We start from the raw sequence: 22,926 nt of genomic DNA on the forward strand, positions 1-22,926 counted from the left end.
ACTCCATTCCATTCAATTCCATGCCATTCCATTCCATTCCATTCCATTCCATTCCTTTCCATTCCATTCCATTCCATTACATTCGAGTTGATTCTTTTCCATTCCATTCCATTCCATTCCATTGCATTCCATTCGGGTTGATTCCATTCTATTCCATTCTGTTCCAATCCATTCCTTTCCATTCCATTCGGGTTGATTCCATTCCATTCCATTCCATTCCATTCGGTTTGATTCCATTTAATTCCATTCCGTCCCATTCCATTCCATTCCATTCGGGATAATTCCATTCCATTCCATTTCATTCGGGATGATTCCATTCCATTCCATTCCGTTCAATTCAATTCAATTCCATTCCATTCCTTTCGGGTTGATTCCATTCCATTCCATTGCATTCCATTTCATTCCATTCCATTCCATTCCATTCCATTCCATTCCATTCTGGTTGATTCCATTACATTCCATTCAATTCCATTCCATTCCTTTCCATTCCATTCCATTCGGTTTGATTCCCTTCCATTCCATTCCATTCCATTCCATACCATTCCATTCGGGTTGATAACATTCCATTCCATTCCATTCCATTCCATTCCATTCCATTCCATTCCATTCCATTCCATTCGGGTTGATTCCATTCCATTCAATTCCATTCCGTTTGACTCCATTCCATTCCATTTCATTCTGATTGATTCCATTCCATTCCATTCCATTCCTTTCCATTCCATTTAGGTTGATTCCATTCCATTCCTTTCCATTCCTTTCCATTCCGGTTGATTCCATTCCATTCCATTCCATTGCATTCCATTCGGGTTGACTCCATTCCATTCCATTCCACTCCATTCGGGTTTATTCCATTCCATTCCATTCCATTCCACTCCATTCCATTCCATTCGCGTTGATTCCATTCCATTCCATTCCATTCTATTCCATTCGGGTTGATTCCATTCCGTTCCATTCCATTCCATTCCATTCCATTCGTGTTGACTCCATTGCATTCCATTCCGTTCCATTCCATTCCATGCCATTCGGGATGATTCCATTCCATTCCATTCCGTTCCATTCGGGTTGATTCCTTTCCATTTCATTCCATTCCATTGCATTCCTTTCCATTCCATTCGGGTTGATTCCATTCCATTCCATTCCATTGCATTCCATTCCGTTTGATTCCATTCCATTCCGTTCCATTCCATTCCATTCGGGTTGATTCCATTCCGTTCCATTCCATTCAATTCCATTCCATTCGTGTTGACTCCATTGCATTCCATTCCGTTCCATTCCATTCCATGCCATTCGGGATGATTCCATTCCATTCCATTCCTTTCCAATCCATTCGGGTTGATTCCATTCCATTTCATTCCATTCCATTGCATTCCATTCCATACCATTCGGGTTGATTCCATTCCATTCCTTTCCATTGCATTCCATTCCGTTTGATTCCATTCCATTCCATTCCATTCCAATCCATTCGGGTTGATTCCATTCCGTTCCATTCCATTCCATTCCATTCCTTTCCATTCCATTCGGATTGATTCCATTCCATTTCATTCCATTCCATTCCAATCCATTCGGGTAGATTTCATTCCATTCCATTACATTCCATGCCATTCTGGATGATTCCATTCCATTCCATTCCAATCCATTCCATTCGAGTGGATTCCATTCCATTCCATTCCATTATATTCCATTCGATTTCATTCCATTCCATTCCATTCGGGTTGGTTCCATTCCATTCCTTTTCATTCCATTCCATTCCATTCCATTCGTGTTGATTCCATTCCATTCCATTACATTACATTACATTACATTCCCGTTGATTCCATTCCATTCCATTGCATTCCATTTCATTCCATTCCGGTTGATTCCATTCCATTCCATTCCATTCCATTCCATTCCATTCCATTCCATTTCATTCCATTCCATTCCATTTCTTTCCATTCCATTCCATTTCATTCCATTCCATTCCATTCCATTCCATTTCATTCCATTCCATTCCATTCCATTCCATTTCATTCCATTCCATTCCATTCCATTCCATTCCATTCTGGTTGATTCCATTCCATTCCATTGAATTCCATTCCATTCCATTCCGGTTGTTTCCATTCCATTCCATTCCATTCCAATCCATTCTGGTTGATTCCATTCCATTCCATTCCATTCCATTCCATTCCGTTCCATTCCATTCCATTCCTTTCTTGTTGATTCCATTCCATTCCTTTCCATTCCATTCCGTTTCTTTCCATTCGTGTTGATTGCATACCATTCCATTCCATTCCATTGCAGTCGGTCTGATTCCGTTCTATTCCGTTCCATTCGATTCCATTCCATTCGGGTTGGTTCCATTCCATTCCTGTCTATTCCATTCCATTCCATTACTTTCTGATTGATTCCATTCCCTTCCATTCCTTTCCATTCAGGTTGATTCCATTCCATTCTATTCCATTACATTCCGGTTGATTCCATTCCATTCCATTCCATTCCATTCCATTCTTGGTGATTCCACTCCATTCCATCCCATTGCATTCATGTTGATTCCATTCCATTCCATTCCATTCCATTCCATTCCATTCGGGTTGATTCCATTCCATTCCATTCCTTTCCATTCCATTCCGTTTGATTCCATTCCATTCCATTCCATTCCATTTTGCTTGATTCCATTCCATTCCATTCCTTTCCATTCCATTCCATTTTATTCCACTCCATTCCATTCGGATTGACTTCAATCCATTCCATTCCATTCCATTCCATTCCATTCCATTCCATTCTGGTTGATTCCATTCCATTCCATTCCATTCCATTCCAATCCATTCCGGTTGATTCCATTCCATTCCATTCCATTCCATTCCATTCCATTCGGGTTGATTCCATTCCATTCCATTCCATTCCATTCCATTCCATTCCATTCCATTCCATTGCATTCCATTCGGGTTGATTGCATTCTATTCCATTCCGTTCCTATCCATTCCTTTCCATTCCATTCCATTCCATTCCATTCGGGTTGATTCCATTCCATTCCATTTCATTCCATTCCATTCCATTCGGGTGGATTCCATTCCATTTCTTTCCATTCCATTACATTCGGTTTGATTCTATTCCATTCCATTCCATTCCATTCCATTCCATTCCATTCCATTCCATTCCGTTCGGGTTGATTCCATTCCATTCCATTCCATTCTATTCCATTCCTTACGGGTTGATTCCATACCATCCCATTCCATTCCATTCCATTCGGGTGGATTCCATTCCATTTCATTCCATTCCATAACATTCGGCTTCATTCTATTCCATTCCATTCCCTTCCATTCCATTCCATTCCATTCGGGTTCATTCCATTCCATTCCATTTCATTCCATTCCATTCCATTCTATTCAGGTTGATTCCATTCCATTCCATTCCATTCGGGTTGATTCCATTCCGTTCCATTCCATTCCATTCCATTCCATTCCATTCCATTCCATTCGGGTTGACTTCTTTGCATTCCTTTCCATCCCATTCCATTCTATTCCATTCGGGTTGATTCCATTCCACTCCATTCCATTCCATTCCATTCGAGTTGATTCTGTTCCTTTCCATTCCATTCCATTCAAGATGATACCATTCCAATCCATTCCATTCCGTTCCATTCCATTCCTTTCGTGTTGATTCCATTCCATTCCATTCCATTCCATTCCATACCATTCCATTCCTTTCTTGTTGATTCCATTCCATTCCGTTTCATTCCAATCGTGTTGATTGCATTCCATTCCATTCCATTCCATTGCAGTCGGTCTGATATCGTTCCATTCCGTTCCATTCGATTCCATTCCATTCGGGTTGGTTCCATTCCATTCCTATCCATTCCATTCCATTCCATTCCATTCCATTCCATTCGGGTTGATTGCATTGCATTCCAATCCACTCCATTCCATTCCATTTGGTTTGATTCCATTCCATTCCATCCCAATCCATTCCATTCCATTCCATTCCTTTCCATTCCATTCCATTCGGGTTGATTCCATTCCATTCCATTCCCTTTCATTCCATTCCATTCGTGTTGATTGCATTCCGTTCCATTCCATTCCATTCCATTCCATTCCATTCCATTCGGGTTGATTCCATTCCATTCCATTCCATTCCATTCCATTCCATTCCATTCTGGTTGATTCCATTCCATTCCATTCCATTCCGTTCCATTCGGTTTGATTCCATTCCATTCCACTCCATTTCATTGCATTCGGGTTGATTCCATTCCATTGCATTCCATTCCATTCCATTTGGGTTGATTGCATTCCATTCCAATCCATTCCATTCCATTCCATTCCATTCGATTCCATTCTGGTTGACTCCATTCCATTCAATTCCATGCCATTCCATTCCATTCCATTCCATTCCATTCCTTTCCATTCCATTCCATTCCATTACATTCGGGTTGATTCTTTTCCATTCCATTCCATTCCATTCCATTGCATTCCATTCGGGTTGATTCCATTCTATTCCATTCTGTTCCAATCCATTCCTTTCCATTCCATTCGGGTTGATTCCATTCCATTCCATTCCATTCCATTCGGTTTGATTCCATTTAATTCCATTCCGTCCCATTCCATTCCATTCCATTCGGGATAATTCCATTCCATTCCATTTCATTCGGGATGATTCCATTCCATTCCATTCCGTTCAATTCAATTCAATTCCATTCCATTCCTTTCGGGTTGATTCCATTCCATTCCATTGCATTCCATTTCATTCCATTCCATTCCATTCCATTCCATTCCATTCCATTCTGGTTGATTCCATTACATTCCATTCAATTCCATTCCATTCCTTTCCATTCCATTCCATTCGGTTTGATTCCCTTCCATTCCATTCCATTCCATTCCATACCATTCCATTCGGGTTGATAACATTCCATTCCATTCCATTCCATTCCATTCCATTCCATTCGGGTTGATTCCATTCCATTCAATTCCATTCCGTTTGACTCCATTCCATTCCATTTCATTCTGATTGATTCCATTCCATTCCATTCCATTCCTTTCCATTCCATTTAGGTTGATTCCATTCCATTCCTTTCCATTCCTTTCCATTCCGGTTGATTCCATTCCATTCCATTCCATTGCATTCCATTCGGGTTGACTCCATTCCATTCCATTCCACTCCATTCGGGTTTATTCCATTCCATTCCATTCCATTCCACTCCATTCCATTCCATTCGCGTTGATTCCATTCCATTCCATTCCATTCTATTCCATTCGGGTTGATTCCATTCCGTTCCATTCCATTCCATTCCATTCCATTCGTGTTGACTCCATTGCATTCCATTCCGTTCCATTCCATTCCATGCCATTCGGGATGATTCCATTCCATTCCATTCCGTTCCATTCGGGTTGATTCCTTTCCATTTCATTCCATTCCATTGCATTCCTTTCCATTCCATTCGGGTTGATTCCATTCCATTCCATTCCATTGCATTCCATTCCGTTTGATTCCATTCCATTCCGTTCCATTCCATTCCATTCGGGTTGATTCCATTCCGTTCCATTCCATTCAATTCCATTCCATTCGTGTTGACTCCATTGCATTCCATTCCGTTCCATTCCATTCCATGCCATTCGGGATGATTCCATTCCATTCCATTCCTTTCCAATCCATTCGGGTTGATTCCATTCCATTTCATTCCATTCCATTGCATTCCATTCCATACCATTCGGGTTGATTCCATTCCATTCCTTTCCATTGCATTCCATTCCGTTTGATTCCATTCCATTCCATTCCATTCCAATCCATTCGGGTTGATTCCATTCCGTTCCATTCCATTCCATTCCATTCCTTTCCATTCCATTCGGATTGATTCCATTCCATTTCATTCCATTCCATTCCAATCCATTCGGGTAGATTTCATTCCATTCCATTACATTCCATGCCATTCTGGATGATTCCATTCCATTCCATTCCAATCCATTCCATTCGAGTGGATTCCATTCCATTCCATTCCATTATATTCCATTCGATTTCATTCCATTCCATTCCATTCGGGTTGGTTCCATTCCATTCCTTTTCATTCCATTCCATTCCATTCCATTCGTGTTGATTCCATTCCATTCCATTACATTACATTACATTACATTCCCGTTGATTCCATTCCATTCCATTGCATTCCATTTCATTCCATTCCGGTTGATTCCATTCCATTCCATTCCATTCCATTCCATTCCATTCCATTCCATTTCATTCCATTCCATTCCATTTCTTTCCATTCCATTCCATTTCATTCCATTCCATTCCATTCCATTCCATTTCATTCCATTCCATTCCATTCCATTCCATTTCATTCCATTCCATTCCATTCCATTCCATTCCATTCTGGTTGATTCCATTCCATTCCATTGAATTCCATTCCATTCCATTCCGGTTGTTTCCATTCCATTCCATTCCATTCCAATCCATTCTGGTTGATTCCATTCCATTCCATTCCATTCCATTCCATTCCGTTCCATTCCATTCCATTCCTTTCTTGTTGATTCCATTCCATTCCTTTCCATTCCATTCCGTTTCTTTCCATTCGTGTTGATTGCATACCATTCCATTCCATTCCATTGCAGTCGGTCTGATTCCGTTCTATTCCGTTCCATTCGATTCCATTCCATTCGGGTTGGTTCCATTCCATTCCTGTCTATTCCATTCCATTCCATTACTTTCTGATTGATTCCATTCCCTTCCATTCCTTTCCATTCAGGTTGATTCCATTCCATTCTATTCCATTACATTCCGGTTGATTCCATTCCATTCCATTCCATTCCATTCCATTCCATTCCATTCTTGGTGATTCCACTCCATTCCATCCCATTGCATTCATGTTGATTCCATTCCATTCCATTCCATTCCATTCCATTCCATTCGGGTTGATTCCATTCCATTCCATTCCTTTCCATTCCATTCCGTTTGATTCCATTCCATTCCATTCCATTCCATTTTGCTTGATTCCATTCCATTCCATTCCTTTCCATTCCATTCCATTTTATTCCACTCCATTCCATTCGGATTGACTTCAATCCATTCCATTCCATTCCATTCCATTCCATTCCATTCCATTCTGGTTGATTCCATTCCATTCCATTCCATTCCATTCCAATCCATTCCGGTTGATTCCATTCCATTCCATTCCATTCCATTCCATTCCATTCGGGTTGATTCCATTCCATTCCATTCCATTCCATTCCATTCCATTCCATTCCATTGCATTCCATTCGGGTTGATTGCATTCTATTCCATTCCGTTCCTATCCATTCCTTTCCATTCCATTCCATTCCATTCCATTCGGGTTGATTCCATTCCATTCCATTTCATTCCATTCCATTCCATTCGGGTGGATTCCATTCCATTTCTTTCCATTCCATTACATTCGGTTTGATTCTATTCCATTCCATTCCATTCCATTCCATTCCATTCCATTCCATTCCATTCCGTTCGGGTTGATTCCATTCCATTCCATTCCATTCTATTCCATTCCTTACGGGTTGATTCCATACCATCCCATTCCATTCCATTCCATTCGGGTGGATTCCATTCCATTTCATTCCATTCCATAACATTCGGCTTCATTCTATTCCATTCCATTCCCTTCCATTCCATTCCATTCCATTCGGGTTCATTCCATTCCATTCCATTTCATTCCATTCCATTCCATTCTATTCAGGTTGATTCCATTCCATTCCATTCCATTCGGGTTGATTCCATTCCGTTCCATTCCATTCCATTCCATTCCATTCCATTCGGGTTGATTCCATTCCATTTCATTCCATTCCATTCCATTCCATTCCATTCCATTCCATTCGGGTTGATTCCATTCCATTCAATGCCATTCGGTTTGACTCCAATAAATTCCATTCCATTCTGGTTGATTCCATTCCATTCCATTCCATTCCTTTCCATTCCATTTAGGTTGATTCCATTCCATTCCATTCCAATCCATTCCATTCCATTCCATTCCCTTCCATTCCATTATATTTGTGTTGATTGCATTCCATTCCAATCCATTTCATTCCATTCCATTCCATTCCATTCTATTCGGGTTGATTAAATTGCATTCCATTCCATTCCATTCCATTCCATTCCATTCCATTCACGTTGATTCCATTCCATTTCAATCCATTCCGTTCCATTCCATTCGGGTTGATTCCATTCCATTCCATTCCATTCCATTCCATTCCATTCCATTCCATTCCATTCGGGTTGACTCCATTCCATTCAATTCCATCCCATTCCATTCCATCCCATTCCATTCCATTCCATTCGCGTGGATTCCATTCCATTTCATTCAATTCCATTACATTCGAGTTGATACTTTCCATTCCATTCCTTTCCATTCCATTCCATTCCATTACATTCGAGTTGATTCTTTTCCATTCCATTCCTTTCCATTCCATTGCATTCCATTCCATTCCATTCCAATCGAGTTGATACCATTCCGTTCCATTCCATTCCATTCCATTCCATTCCATTCCGGTTGTTTCCATGCCATTCCATTTCATTGCATTCCATTCCATTCCATTCCATTCCATTCCATTCCATTCCATTCGGGTTGACTTCTTTGCATTCCTTTCCATCCCATTCCATTCTATTCCATTCGGGTTGATTCCATTCCATTCCATTCCATTCCATTCCATTCCATTCCATTCCATTCGAGTTGATTCTGTTCCTTTCCATTCCATTCCATTCAAGATGATACCATTCCAATCCATTCCATTCCGTTCCATTCCATTCCTTTCGTGTTGATTCCATTCCATTCCATTCCATTCCATTCCATACCATTCCATTCCTTTCTTGTTGATTCCATTCCATTCCGTTTCATTCCAATCGTGTTGATTGCATTCCATTCCATTCCATTCCATTGCAGTCGGTCTGATATCGTTCCATTCCGTTCCATTCGATTCCATTCCATTCGGGTTGGTTCCATTCCATTCCTATCCATTCCATTCCATTCCATTCCATTCCATTCCATTCGGGTTGATTGCATTGCATTCCAATCCACTCCATTCCATTCCATTTGGTTTGATTCCATTCCATTCCATCCCAATCCATTCCATTCCATTCCATTCCTTTCCATTCCATTCCATTCGGGTTGATTCCATTCCATTCCATTCCCTTTCATTCCATTCCATTCGTGTTGATTGCATTCCGTTCCATTCCATTCCATTCCATTCCATTCCATTCCATTCGGGTTGATTCCATTCCATTCCATTCCATTCCATTCCATTCCATTCCATTCCATTCCATTCCATTCTGGTTGATTCCATTCCATCCCATTCCATTCCGTTCCATTCGGTTTGATTCCATTCCATTCCACTCCATTTCATTGCATTCGGGTTGATTCCATTCCATTGCATTCCATTCCATTCCATTTGGGTTGATTGCATTCCATTCCAATCCATTCCATTCCATTCCATTCCATTCGATTCCATTCTGGTTGACTCCATTCCATTCAATTCCATGCCATTCCATTCCATTCCATTCCATTCCATTCCTTTCCATTCCATTCCATTCCATTACATTCGAGTTGATTCTTTTCCATTCCATTCCATTCCATTCCATTGCATTCCATTCGGGTTGATTCCATTCTATTCCATTCTGTTCCAATCCATTCCTTTCCATTCCATTCGGGTTGATTCCATTCCATTCCATTCCATTCCATTCGGTTTGATTCCATTTAATTCCATTCCGTCCCATTCCATTCCATTCCATTCGGGATAATTCCATTCCATTCCATTTCATTCGGGATGATTCCATTCCATTCCATTCCGTTCAATTCAATTCAATTCCATTCCATTCCTTTCGGGTTGATTCCATTCCATTCCATTGCATTCCATTTCATTCCATTCCATTCCATTCCATTCCATTCCATTCCATTCTGGTTGATTCCATTACATTCCATTCAATTCCATTCTATTCCTTTCCATTCCATTCCATTCGGTTTGATTCCCTTCCATTCCATTCCATTCCATTCCATACCATTCCATTCGGGTTGATAACATTCCATTCCATTCCATTCCATTCCATTCCATTCCATTCCATTCCATTCCATTCCATTCGGGTTGATTCCATTCCATTCAATTCCATTCCGTTTGACTCCATTCCATTCCATTTCATTCTGATTGATTCCATTCCATTCCATTCCATTCCTTTCCATTCCATTTAGGTTGATTCCATTCCATTCCTTTCCATTCCTTTCCATTCCGGTTGATTCCATTCCATTCCATTACATTGCATTCCATTCGGGTTGACTCCATTCCATTCCATTCCACTCCATTCGGGTTTATTCCATTCCATTCCATTCCATTCCACTCCATTCCATTCCATTCGCGTTGATTCCATTCCATTCCATTCCATTCTATTCCATTCGGGTTGATTCCATTCCGTTCCATTCCATTCCATTCCATTCCATTCGTGTTGACTCCATTGCATTCCATTCCGTTCCATTCCATTCCATGCCATTCGGGATGATTCCATTCCATTCCATTCCGTTCCATTCGGGTTGATTCCTTTCCATTTCATTCCATTCCATTGCATTCCTTTCCATTCCATTCGGGTTGATTCCATTCCATTCCATTCCATTGCATTCCATTCCGTTTGATTCCATTCCATTCCGTTCCATTCCATTCCATTCGGGTTGATTCCATTCCGTTCCATTCCATTCAATTCCATTCCATTCGTGTTGACTCCATTGCATTCCATTCCGTTCCATTCCATTCCATGCCATTCGGGATGATTCCATTCCACTCCATTCCTTTCCAATCCATTCGGGTTGATTCCATTCCGTTCCATTCCATTCCATTCCATTCCTTTCCATTCCATTCGGATTGATTCCATTCCATTTCATTCCATTCCATTCCAATCCATTCGGGTAGATTTCATTCCATTCCATTACATTCCTTGCCATTCTGGATGATTCCATTCCATTCCATTCCAATCCATTCCATTCGAGTGGATTCCATTCCATTCCATTCCATTATATTCCATTCGATTTCATTCCATTCCATTCCATTCGGGTTGGTTCCATTCCATTCCTTTTCATTCCATTCCATTCCATTCCATTCGTGTTGATTCCATTCCATTCCATTCCATTCCATTACATTACATTACATTCGGGTTGATTCCATTCCATTCCATTGCATTCCATTTCATTCCATTCCGGTTGATTCCATTCCATTCCATTCCATTTCATTCCATTCCATTCCATTTCATTCCATTCCATTCCATTTCATTCCATTCCATTCCATTCCATTCCATTCCATTCCATTTCATTCCATTCCATTCCATTCCATTCCATTCCATTCTGGTTGATTCCATTCCATTCCATTGAATTCCATTCCATTCCATTCCGGTTGTTTCCATTCCATTCCATTCCATTCCATTCCAATCCATTCTGGTTGATTCCATTCCATTCCATTACATTCCATTCCTTTCAATTCCATTCCATTCGGGTTGATTCTCCTCCATTCCATTTCATTCCATTCCATAGCATTCCATTCAGGTTGATAACATTCCATTCCATTCCGTACCATTCCATTCCATTTCATTCCATTCCATTCCATTCCATTCCATTCCATTCCATTCCATTCGTGTTGATTCCATTCCATTCAATGCCATTCGGTTTGACTCCAATAAATTCCATTCCATTCTGGTTGATTCCATTCCATTCCATTCCATTCCTTTCCATTCCATTTAGGTTGATTCCATTCCATTCCATTCCAATCCATTCCATTCCATTCCATTCCCTTCCATTCCATTATATTTGTGTTGATTGCATTCCATTCCAATCCATTCCATTCCATTCCGGTTGATTCCATTTCATTCCATTCCATTCCATTCCATTCCATTCGGGTTGATTAAATTGCATTCCATTCCATTCCATTCCATTCCATTCCATTCCATTCCATTCACGTTGATTCCATTCCATTTCAATCCATTCCGTTCCATTCCATTCGGGTTGATTCCATTCCATTCCATTCCATTCCATTCCATTCCATTCCATTCCATTCGGGTTGACTCCATTCCATTCAATTCCATCCCATTCCATTCCATCCCATTCCATTCCATTTCATTCGCGTGGATTCCATTCCATTTCATTCAATTCCATTACATTCGAGTTGATACTTTCCATTCCATTCCTTTCCATTCCATTCCATTCCATTACATTCGAGTTGATTCTTTTCCATTCCATTCCTTTCCATTCCATTGCATTCCATTCCATTCCATTCCAATCCGGTTGATACCATTCCGTTCCATTCCATTCCATTCCATTCCATTCCATTCTGGTTGATTCCATGCCATTCCATTTCATTGCATTCCATTCCATTCCATTCCATTCCATTCCATTCGGGTTGACTTCTTTGCATTCCTTTCCATCCCTTTCCATTCTATTCCATTCGGGTTGATTCCATTCCATTCCATTCCATTCCATTCCATTCGGGTTGATTCTGTTCCTTTCCATTCCATTCCATTCGAGACGATACCATTCCAATCCATTCCATTCCGTTCCATTCAATTCCTTTCGAGTTGATTCCATTCCATTCCATTCCATTCCATTCCATTCCATTCCATTCTTGGTGATTCCACTCCATTCCATCCCATTGCATTCATGTTGATTCCATTCCATTCCATTCCATTCAATACCATTCCATTCGGGTTGATTCCATATCATTCCATTACTTTCCTTTCCATTCCGTTTGATTCCATTCCATTCCATTCCATTCCATTTTGCTTGATTCCATTCCATTCCATTCCTTTCCATTCCATTCCATTTCATTCCACTCCATTCCATTCGGATTGACTTCAATCCATTCCATTCCATTCCATTCCATTCCATTCCATTCCATTCCATTCTGGTTGATTCCATTCCATTCCATTCCATTCCATTCCATTCCATTCCATTCCATTCGGTTTGATTCCATTCCATTCCACCCCATTCCATTCCATTCCATTCCGTTCCATTCGGTTTGATTCCATTCCATTCCACTCCATTCCATTCCATTCGTGTTGATTCCATTCCATTGCATTCCATTTCATTCCATTTGGGTTGATTGCATTCCATTCCAATCCATTCCATTCCATTCCATTCCATTCGATTCCATTCTGGTTGACTCCATTCCATTCAATTCCATGCCATTCCATTCCATTCCATTCCATTCCATTCCATTCCTTTCCATTCCATTCCATTCCATTACATTCGAGTTGATTCTTTTCCATTCCATTCCATTCCATTCCATTGCATTCCATTCGGGTTGATTCCATTCTATTCCATTCTGTTCCAATCCATTCCTTTCCATTCCATTCGGGTTGATTCCATTCCATTCCATTCCATTCCATTCGGTTTGATTCCATTTAATTCCATTCCGTCCCATTCCATTCCATTCCATTCGGGATAATTCCATTCCATTCCATTTCATTCGGGATGATTCCATTCCATTCCATTCCGTTCAATTCAATTCAATTCCATTCCATTCCTTTCGGGTTGATTCCATTCCATTCCATTGCATTCCATTTCATTCCATTCCATTCCATTCCATTCCATTCCATTCCATTCTGGTTGATTCCATTACATTCCATTCAATTCCATTCCATTCCTTTCCATTCCATTCCATTCGGTTTGATTCCCTTCCATTCCATTCCATTCCATTCCATACCATTCCATTCGGGTTGATAACATTCCATTCCATTCCATTCCATTCCATTCCATTCCATTCCATTCCATTCCATTCCATTCGGGTTGATTCCATTCCATTCAATTCCATTCCGTTTGACTCCATTCCATTCCATTTCATTCTGATTGATTCCATTCCATTCCATTCCATTCCTTTCCATTCCATTTAGGTTGATTCCATTCCATTCCTTTCCATTCCTTTCCATTCCGGTTGATTCCATTCCATTCAATTCCATCCCATTCCATTCCATCCCATTCCATTCCATTCCATTCGCGTGGATTCCATTCCATTTCATTCAATTCCATTACATTCGAGTTGATACTTTCCATTCCATTCCTTTCCATTCCATTCCATTCCATTACATTCGAGTTGATTCTTTTCCATTCCATTCCTTTCCATTCCATTGCATTCCATTCCATTCCATTCCAATCCGGTTGATACCATTCCGTTCCATTCCATTCCATTCCATTCCATTCCATTCTGGTTGATTCCATGCCATTCCATTTCATTGCATTCCATTCCATTCCATTCCATTCCATTCCATTCGGGTTGACTTCTTTGCATTCCTTTCCATCCCTTTCCATTCTATTCCATTCGGGTTGATTCCATTCCATTCCATTCCATTCCATTCCATTCCATTCGGGTTGATTCTGTTCCTTTCCATTCCATTCCATTCGAGACGATACCATTCCAATCCATTCCATTCCGTTCCATTCAATTCCTTTCGAGTTGATTCCATTCCATTCCATTCCATTCCATTCCATACCATTCCATTCCTTTCTTGTTGATTCCATTCCATTACGTTTCATTCCATTCGTGTTGATTGCATTCCATTCCATTCCATTCCATTGCAGTCGGTCTGATATCGTTCCATTCCGTTCCATTCGATTCCATTCCATTCGGGTTGGTTCCATTCCATTCCTATCCATTCCATTCCATTCCATTCCATTCCATTCCGTTTGGGTTGATTCCATTCCGTTCCATTCCATTCCATTCCATTCCATTCCATTCCATTACTTTCTGATTGATTCCATTCCCTTCCATTCCTTTCCATTCAGGGTGATTCCATTCCATTCTATTCCATTCCATTCCGGTTGATTCCTTTCCATTCCATTCCATTCCATTCCATTCCATTCTTGGTGATTCCACTCCATTCCATCCCATTGCATTCATGTTGATTCCATTCCATTCCATTCCATTCAATACCATTCCATTCGGGTTGATTCCATATCATTCCATTACTTTCCATTCCATTCCGCTTGTTTCCATTCCATTCCATTCCATTCCATTTTGCTTGATTCCATTCCATTCCATTCCTTTCCATTCCATTCCATTTCATTCCACTCCATTCCATTCGGATTGACTTCAATCCATTCCATTCCATTCCATTCCATTCCATTCCATTCCATTCCATTCTGGTTGATTCCATTCCATTCCATTCCATTCCATTCCATTCCATTCCATTCCATTCGGTTTGATTCCATTCCATTCCACCCCATTCCATTCCATTCCATTCCGTTCCATTCGGTTTGATTCCATTCCATTCCACTCCATTCCATTCCATTCGTGTTGATTCCATTCCATTGCATTCCATTCCATTCCATTTGGGTTGATTGCATTCCATTCCAATCCTTTCCATTCCATTCCAATCCATTCCGGTTGATTCCATTCCATTCCATTACATTCCATTCCATTCCATTCGGGTTGATTCCATTCCATTCCATTCCATTCCATTCCTTTCCATTCCATTGCATTCCATTCGGGTTGATTGCATTCTATTCCATTCCGTTCCTATCCATTCCATTCCATTCCATTCCATTCCATGCCATTCCATTCGGGTTGATTCCATTCCATTCCATTCGGGTGGATTCCATTCCATTTCTTTCCATTCCATTACATTCGGTTTGATTCTATTCCATTCCATTCCATTCCATTCCATTCCATTCCATTCCATTCCGTTCGGGTTGATTCCATTCCATTCCATTCCATTCTATTCCATTCCATACGGGTTGATTCCATACCATCCCATTCCATTCCATTCCATGCGGGTGGATTCCATTCCATTTCATTCCATTCCATAACATTTGGCTTCATTCTATTCCATTCCATTCCCTTCCATTCCATTCCATTCCATTCGGGTTCATTCCATTCCATTCCATTTCATTCCATTCCATTCCATTCTATTCAGGTTGATTCCATTCCATTCCATTCCATTCGGGTTGATTCCATTCCGTTCCATTCCATTCCATTCCATTCCATTCCATTCGGGTTGATTCCATTCCATTTCATTCCATTCCATTGCATTCCATTCCATTGCATTCGGGTTGATTCCAATCCATTCCATTCCATTCCATTTCATTCCATTCCATTGCATTCGGGTTGATTCCAATCCATTCCATTCCGTTCCATTACATTCCATGCTCTTCGGGATGATTCCTTTCCATTCCATTCCATTCCATTCCATTCGAGTTGATTCCATTCCATTCCGTTCCATTCCATTCTATTTTATTCCATTCGATATCATTCCATTCCATTCCATTCGGGTTGGTTCCGTTCCATTCCGTTTCATTCCATTCCATTCCATTCCATTCCATTCGGGTTGATTCCATTCCACTCCATTCGGGTTGATTCCATTCCATTCCATTGAATTCCATTCCATTCCATTCCGGTTGTTTTCATTCCATTCCATTCCATTCCATTCCAATCCATTCTGGTTGATTCCATTCCATTCCATTACATTCCATTCCTTTCAATTCCATTCCATTCGGGTTGATTCACCTCCATTCCATTTCATTCCATTCCATAGCATTCCATTCAGGTTGATAACATTCCATTCCATTCCGTACCATTCCATTCCATTTCATTCGATTCCATTCCATTCCATTCCATTCGGGTTGATTCCATTCCATTCAATGCCATTCGGTTTGACTCCAATAAATTCCATTCCATTCTGGTTGATTCCATTCCATTCCATTCCATTCCTTTCCATTCCATTTAGGTTGATTCCATTCCATTCCATTCCAATCCATTCCATTCCATTCCCTTCCATTCCATTATATTTGGGTTGATTGCATACCATTCCAATACATTCCATTCCATTCCATTCCATTCCGGTTGATTCCATTTCATTCCATTCCATTCCATTCCGTTCCATTCGGGTTGATTAAATTGCATTCCATTCCATTCCATTCCATTCCATTCCATTCCATTCCATTCACGTTGATTCCATTCCATTTCAATCCATTCCTTCCCATTCCATTCGGGTTGATTCCATTCCATTCCATTCCATTCCATTCCATTCCATTCCATTCGGGTTCACTCCATTCCATTCAATTCCATCCCATTCCATTCCATACCATTCCATTCCATTCCATTCGCGTGGATTCCATTCCATTTCATTCAATTCCATTACATTCGAGTTGATAATTTCCATTCCATTCCTTTCCATTCCATTCCATTCCATTACATTCGAGTTGATTCTTTTCCATTCCATTCCTTTCCATTCCATTCCATTCCATTCCAATCGGGTTGATACCATTCCTTTCCACTTCTTTCCATTCCATTCCATTCCGGTTGATTCCATGCCATTCCATTTCATTGCATTCCATTCCATTTCATTCCATTCCATTTGGGTTGACTTCTTTGCATTCCCTTCCATCCCATTCCATTCTATTCCATTCGGGTTGATTCCATTCCATTCCATTCCATTCCATTCCATTCCATTCGGGTTGATTCTATTCCATTCCATTCCATTCCATTCCATTCGGGTTGATTCTGTTCCTTTCCATTCCATTCCATTCGAGATGATTCCATTCCAATCCATTCCATTCCGTTCCATTCCATTCCTTTCGGGTTGATTCCATTCCATTCCATTCCATTCCATTCCATTCCATTCCATTCCTTTCTTGTTGATTCCATTCCATTCCGTTTCATTCCATTCGTCTTGATTGCATTCCATTCCATTCAATTCCATTGCAGTCGGTCTGATATCGTTCCATTCCGTTCCCTTCGATTCCATTCCATTCGGGTTGGTTCCATTCCATTCCTATCTCTTCCATTCCATTCCATTCCATTCCATTCCGTTCGGGTTGATTCCATTCCGTTCCATTCCATTCCATTCCATTCCATTCCATTCCGTTTTATTCCATTCCATTCCATTCCATTCCATTCCATTACATTCTGGTTGATTCCATTCCATTCCATTCCATTCCATTCCATTCCATTCCATTCCATTCCTTTGCATTCCATTCCATTCCATTCCATTCTGGTTGATTTCCTTCCATTCCATTCCATTCGGGTTAATTCCATGGCATTTTATTCCATTCCATTGCATTCCATTCCATTCCATTCGGTTTGACTCCATTCCATTCCATTCCATTCTGGTTGATTCCATTCCTTCCATTCCATTCCTTTCCATTCCATTTAGGTTGATTCCATTCCATTCCATTCCATTCCATTCCATTCCATTCCATTCCATTCCGGTTGATTCCATTTCATTCCATTCCATTCCATTCCATTTGGGTTGAATCCATTCTATTCCATTGCATTCCATTCCATTCCATTCCATTCGGTTTGATTCCATTGCATTCCATTCCATTCCATTCCATTCCATTCCATTCCATTCGAGTTGAATCCATTCCATTCCATTCCTTTCCATTCCATTCCATTCGGGTTGATTCCATTGCATTGCATTCCATTCCATTCCATTCCATTCCATTTCATTCGGGTTTATTCCATTCCATTCCATTCCATCCCGTTTCATTCCGTTCCTTTCGGGTTGATTCCATAGCATTCCATTCTATTCCATTCCATTACATTCCATTCAGGTTGATTCCATACCATTCCATTCCATGCCATTCCATTACGTTCCATTCCATTCGGGTTTATTCTATTCCATTTCATTCCATTCCATTCCATTCCATTTCATTCCATTCGGGTTGATTCTGTTCCATTCAATTCCATTCCATTCCATTCCATTCGGGTTGATTCCATTCCATTACATGCCGTTCCCTTCGGTTCCATTCCATTCCATCCCATTCGGGTTGATTCCATTCCGTTCCGTTCCATTCCATTCCATTCCATTCCATTCCATTCCTGTTGATTCCATGCCATTTCATTCCATTCCATTGCATTCCATTCCATTCCACAAGGGTTGATTCCATTCCATTCCATTCCATTCCATTCCATTCCATTCCATTCGGGTTGATTCCATGCCATTTCATTCCATTTCATTCCATTCAATTCCATTCCATACCATTCCATTCCAGTCGGTTTGATGCCGTTTCATTCCATTCCATTCGATTCCATTCCATTCGGGTAGGTTCCACTCCATTCCTTCCATTCCATTCCATTCCCTTCCATTCCATTCCATTGCATTCCATTCCAATCGTGGTGATTCCATTCTGTTCCCTTCCATTCCATTCCATTCGGGTTGATTCCATTCCATTCCATTCCATCCCATTCCATTCCATTCCATTCGGGTTGATTCCATTCCATTTCATTCCATTCCATTATATTCGGGTTGATTCTACTCCATTCCATTCCATTGCATTCCATTCCGGTTGATTCCATTCCATTCCATTCCATTCCATTCGCGTTGATTCCATTCCATTCAATTCCATTCCATTCCATTCCATTCGGGTTGATTCCATTCTGTTCCATTCCTTTCCATTCCATTCCATTCGTGTTGACTCCATTGCATTCCATTCCGTTCCATTCCATTCCATGCCATTCGGGATGATTCCATTCCATTCCATTCCGTTCCATTCGGGTTGATTACTTTTCATTTTATTCCATTCCATTGCATTCCATTCCATTCCATTCGGGTTGATTCCATTCCATTCCATTCCATTGCATTCCATTCCGTTTGATTCCATTCCATTCCATTCCATTCGGGTTGATTCCATTCCATTTCATTCCATTCCATTCCAATCCATTCGGGTAGATTTCATTCCATTCCATTACATTCCATGCCATTCGGGATTATTCCTTTCCATTCCATTCCAATCCATTCCATTCGAGTGGATTCCATTCCATTCCATTCCATTATATTCCATTCGATTTCATTCCATTCCATTCGGGTTGGTTCCATTCCATTCCTTTTCATTCCATTCCATTCCACTCCATTCGTGTTGATTCCATTCCATTCCATTCCATTCCATTACATTACATTACATTCGGGTTGATTCCATTCCATTCCATTGCATTCCATTCCATTTCATTCCATTCCATTCCATTCTCCTTGATTCCATTCCATTCCATTGAATTCTATTCCATTCCATTCCGGTTGTTTCCATTCCATTCCATTCCATTCCATTCCATTCCATTCGGGTTGATTCCATTCCATTCCATTCCATCCCATTCCATTCCATTCCATTCGGGTTGATTCCATTCCATTTCATTCCATTCCATTATATTCGGGTTGATTCTACTCCATTCCATTCCATTGCATTCCATTCCGGTTGATTCCATTCCATTCCATTCCATTCCATTCCATTCCATTCGCGTTGATTCCATTCCATTCAATTCCATTCCATTCCATTCCATTCCATTCGGGTTGATTCCATTCTGTTCCATTCCTTTCCATTCCATTCCATTCGTGTTGACTCCATTGCATTCCATTCCGTTCCATTCCATTCCATGCCATTCGGGATGATTCCATTCCATTCCATTCCGTTCCATTCGGGTTGATTCCTTTTCATTTTATTCCATTCCATTGCATTCCATTCCATTCCATTCGGGTTGATTCCATTCCATTCCATTCCATTGCATTCCATTCCGTTTGATTCCATTCCATTCCATTCCATTCGGGTTGATTCCATTCCATTTCATTCCATTCCATTCCAATCCATTCGGGTAGATTTCATTCCATTCCATTCCATTCCATGCCATTCGGGATGATTCCTTTCCATTCCATTCCAATCCATTCCATTCGAGTGGATTCCATTCCATTCCATTCCATTATATTCCATTCGATTTCATTCCATTCCATTCGGGTTGGTTCCATTCCATTCCTTTTCATTCCATTCCATTCCATTCCATTCGTGTTGATTCCATTCCATTCCATTCCATTCCATTACATTACATTACATTCGGGTTGATTCCATTCCATTCCATTGCATTCCATTCCATTTCATTCCATTCCATTCCATTCTCGTTGATTCCATTCCATTCCATTCAATTCTATTCCATTCCATTCCGGTTGTTTCCATTCCATTCCATTCCATTCCATTCCATTCCATTCCATTCCATTCCATTCCAATCCATTCTGGTTGATTCCATTCCATTCCATTATATTCCATTCCTTTCAATTCCATTCCATTCGGGTTGATTCTCCTCCATTCCATTTCATTCCATTCCATAGCATTCCATTCAGGTTGATAACATACCATTCCATTCCATTCCTTTCCATTTCATTTAGGTTGATTCCATTCCATTCCAATCCGTTCCATTCCATTCCATTCCTTTCCGGTTGATTCCATTTCATACCATTGCATTCCATTCCATTACATACCATTCCATTCGGGTTGATTCTATTCCATTCCATTCCATTCCATTCCATTCGGGTTGATTCTGTTCCTTTCCATTCCATTCCATTCGAGATGATACCATTCCAATCCATTCCATTCCGTTCCATTCCATTCCTTTCGGGTTGATTCCATTCCATTCCATTCCATTCCATTCCATTCCTTTCTTGTTGATTCCATTCCATTGCGTTTCATTCCATTCTTGTTGATTGCATTCCATTCCATTCCATTCCATTGCAGTCAGTCTGATATCGTTCCATTCCGTTACATTCGATTCCATTCCATTCGGTTTGGTTCCATTCCATTCCTATCCATTCCATTCCATTCCGTTCGGGTTGATTGCATTCCATTCCATTCCATTCCATTCCATTCCATTCCATTCCATTCGGGTTGATTCCATTTCATTTCTTTCCTTTCCATTGTATTCTGGTTGATTCTCTTCCATTCCATTCCATTCCATTCCATTCCATTCCATTCCATTCGGGTTGATTCCATTCCATTCCATTCCATTCTATTCCATTCCATTGCATTCCATTCCATTCGGTTGATTCCATTCCATTCCATGCCATTCCATTCCATTCCGTTCCATTCCATTCCATTCGGGTTGACTCCATTCCATTCCATTCCATTCCATTCCATTCCATTTCATTAGGGTTGATTCCATTCCATTTCATTCCATTCCATTTCATTCCATTCCATTCCATTCTATTCCAATCCATTCCATGCTATTCGGGATGATTCCATTCCATTCCATTCCATTCCATTCCATTCCATTCCATTCCATTCGGGTTGATTCCATTCCATTCCATTCCATTCTATTCCATGCCATTCCATTCCATTCCATTCGGGTTGATTCCATTCCATTCCATTCCATTCCGTTCCATTCCATTCCATTCGGGTTGATTCCATTCCGTTCCATTCCATTCCATTCCATTCCATTCCATTCGGGTTGATTCCATTCCATTTCATTCCATTACATTTCATTCCATTCCATTCCATTCCATTCCATGCCATTCGGGATGATTCCATTCCATTCCATTCCATTCAATTCTCCTTTACTCCATTCCATTCCTTTCCATTCCATTCCATTCCATTCCATTCGGGTTGATTGCATTCCATTCCAATCCACTCCATTCCATTCCATTTGGTTTGATTCCATTCCATTCCATCCCAATCCATTCCATTCCATTCCATTCCATTCCATTCCATGCCATTCCATTCGGGTTGATTCCATTCCATTCCATTCCCTTTCATTACATTCCATTCGTGTTGATTGCATTCCGTACCATTCCATTCCATTCCATTCCATTCCATTCGGGTTGATTCCATTCCATTCCATTCCATTCCATTCCATTCCATTCTGGTTGATTCCATTCCATTCCATTCCATTGCGTTCCATTCGGTTTGATTCCATTCCATTCCACTCCATTCCATTGCATTCGGGTTGATTCCATTCGATTGCATTCCATTCCATTCCATTTGGGTTGATTGCATTCCATTCCAATACATTCCATTCCATTCCATTCCATTCCATTCGGGTTGACTCCATTCCATTCAATTCCATGCCATTCCATTCCATTCCTTTCCATTCCATTCCTTTCCATTCCATTCCATTCCTTTACATTCGAGTTGACTCTTTTCCATTCCATTCCTTTCCATTCCATTGCATTCCATTCGGGTTGATTCCATTCTATTCCATTCTGTTCCAATCCATTCCTTTCCATTCCATT

This window comes from Pan paniscus, chromosome 11 (assembly GCF_029289425.2).
Source record: "Pan paniscus chromosome 11, NHGRI_mPanPan1-v2.0_pri, whole genome shotgun sequence".
NCBI classification, from domain to species: domain Eukaryota; kingdom Metazoa; phylum Chordata; class Mammalia; order Primates; family Hominidae; genus Pan; species Pan paniscus.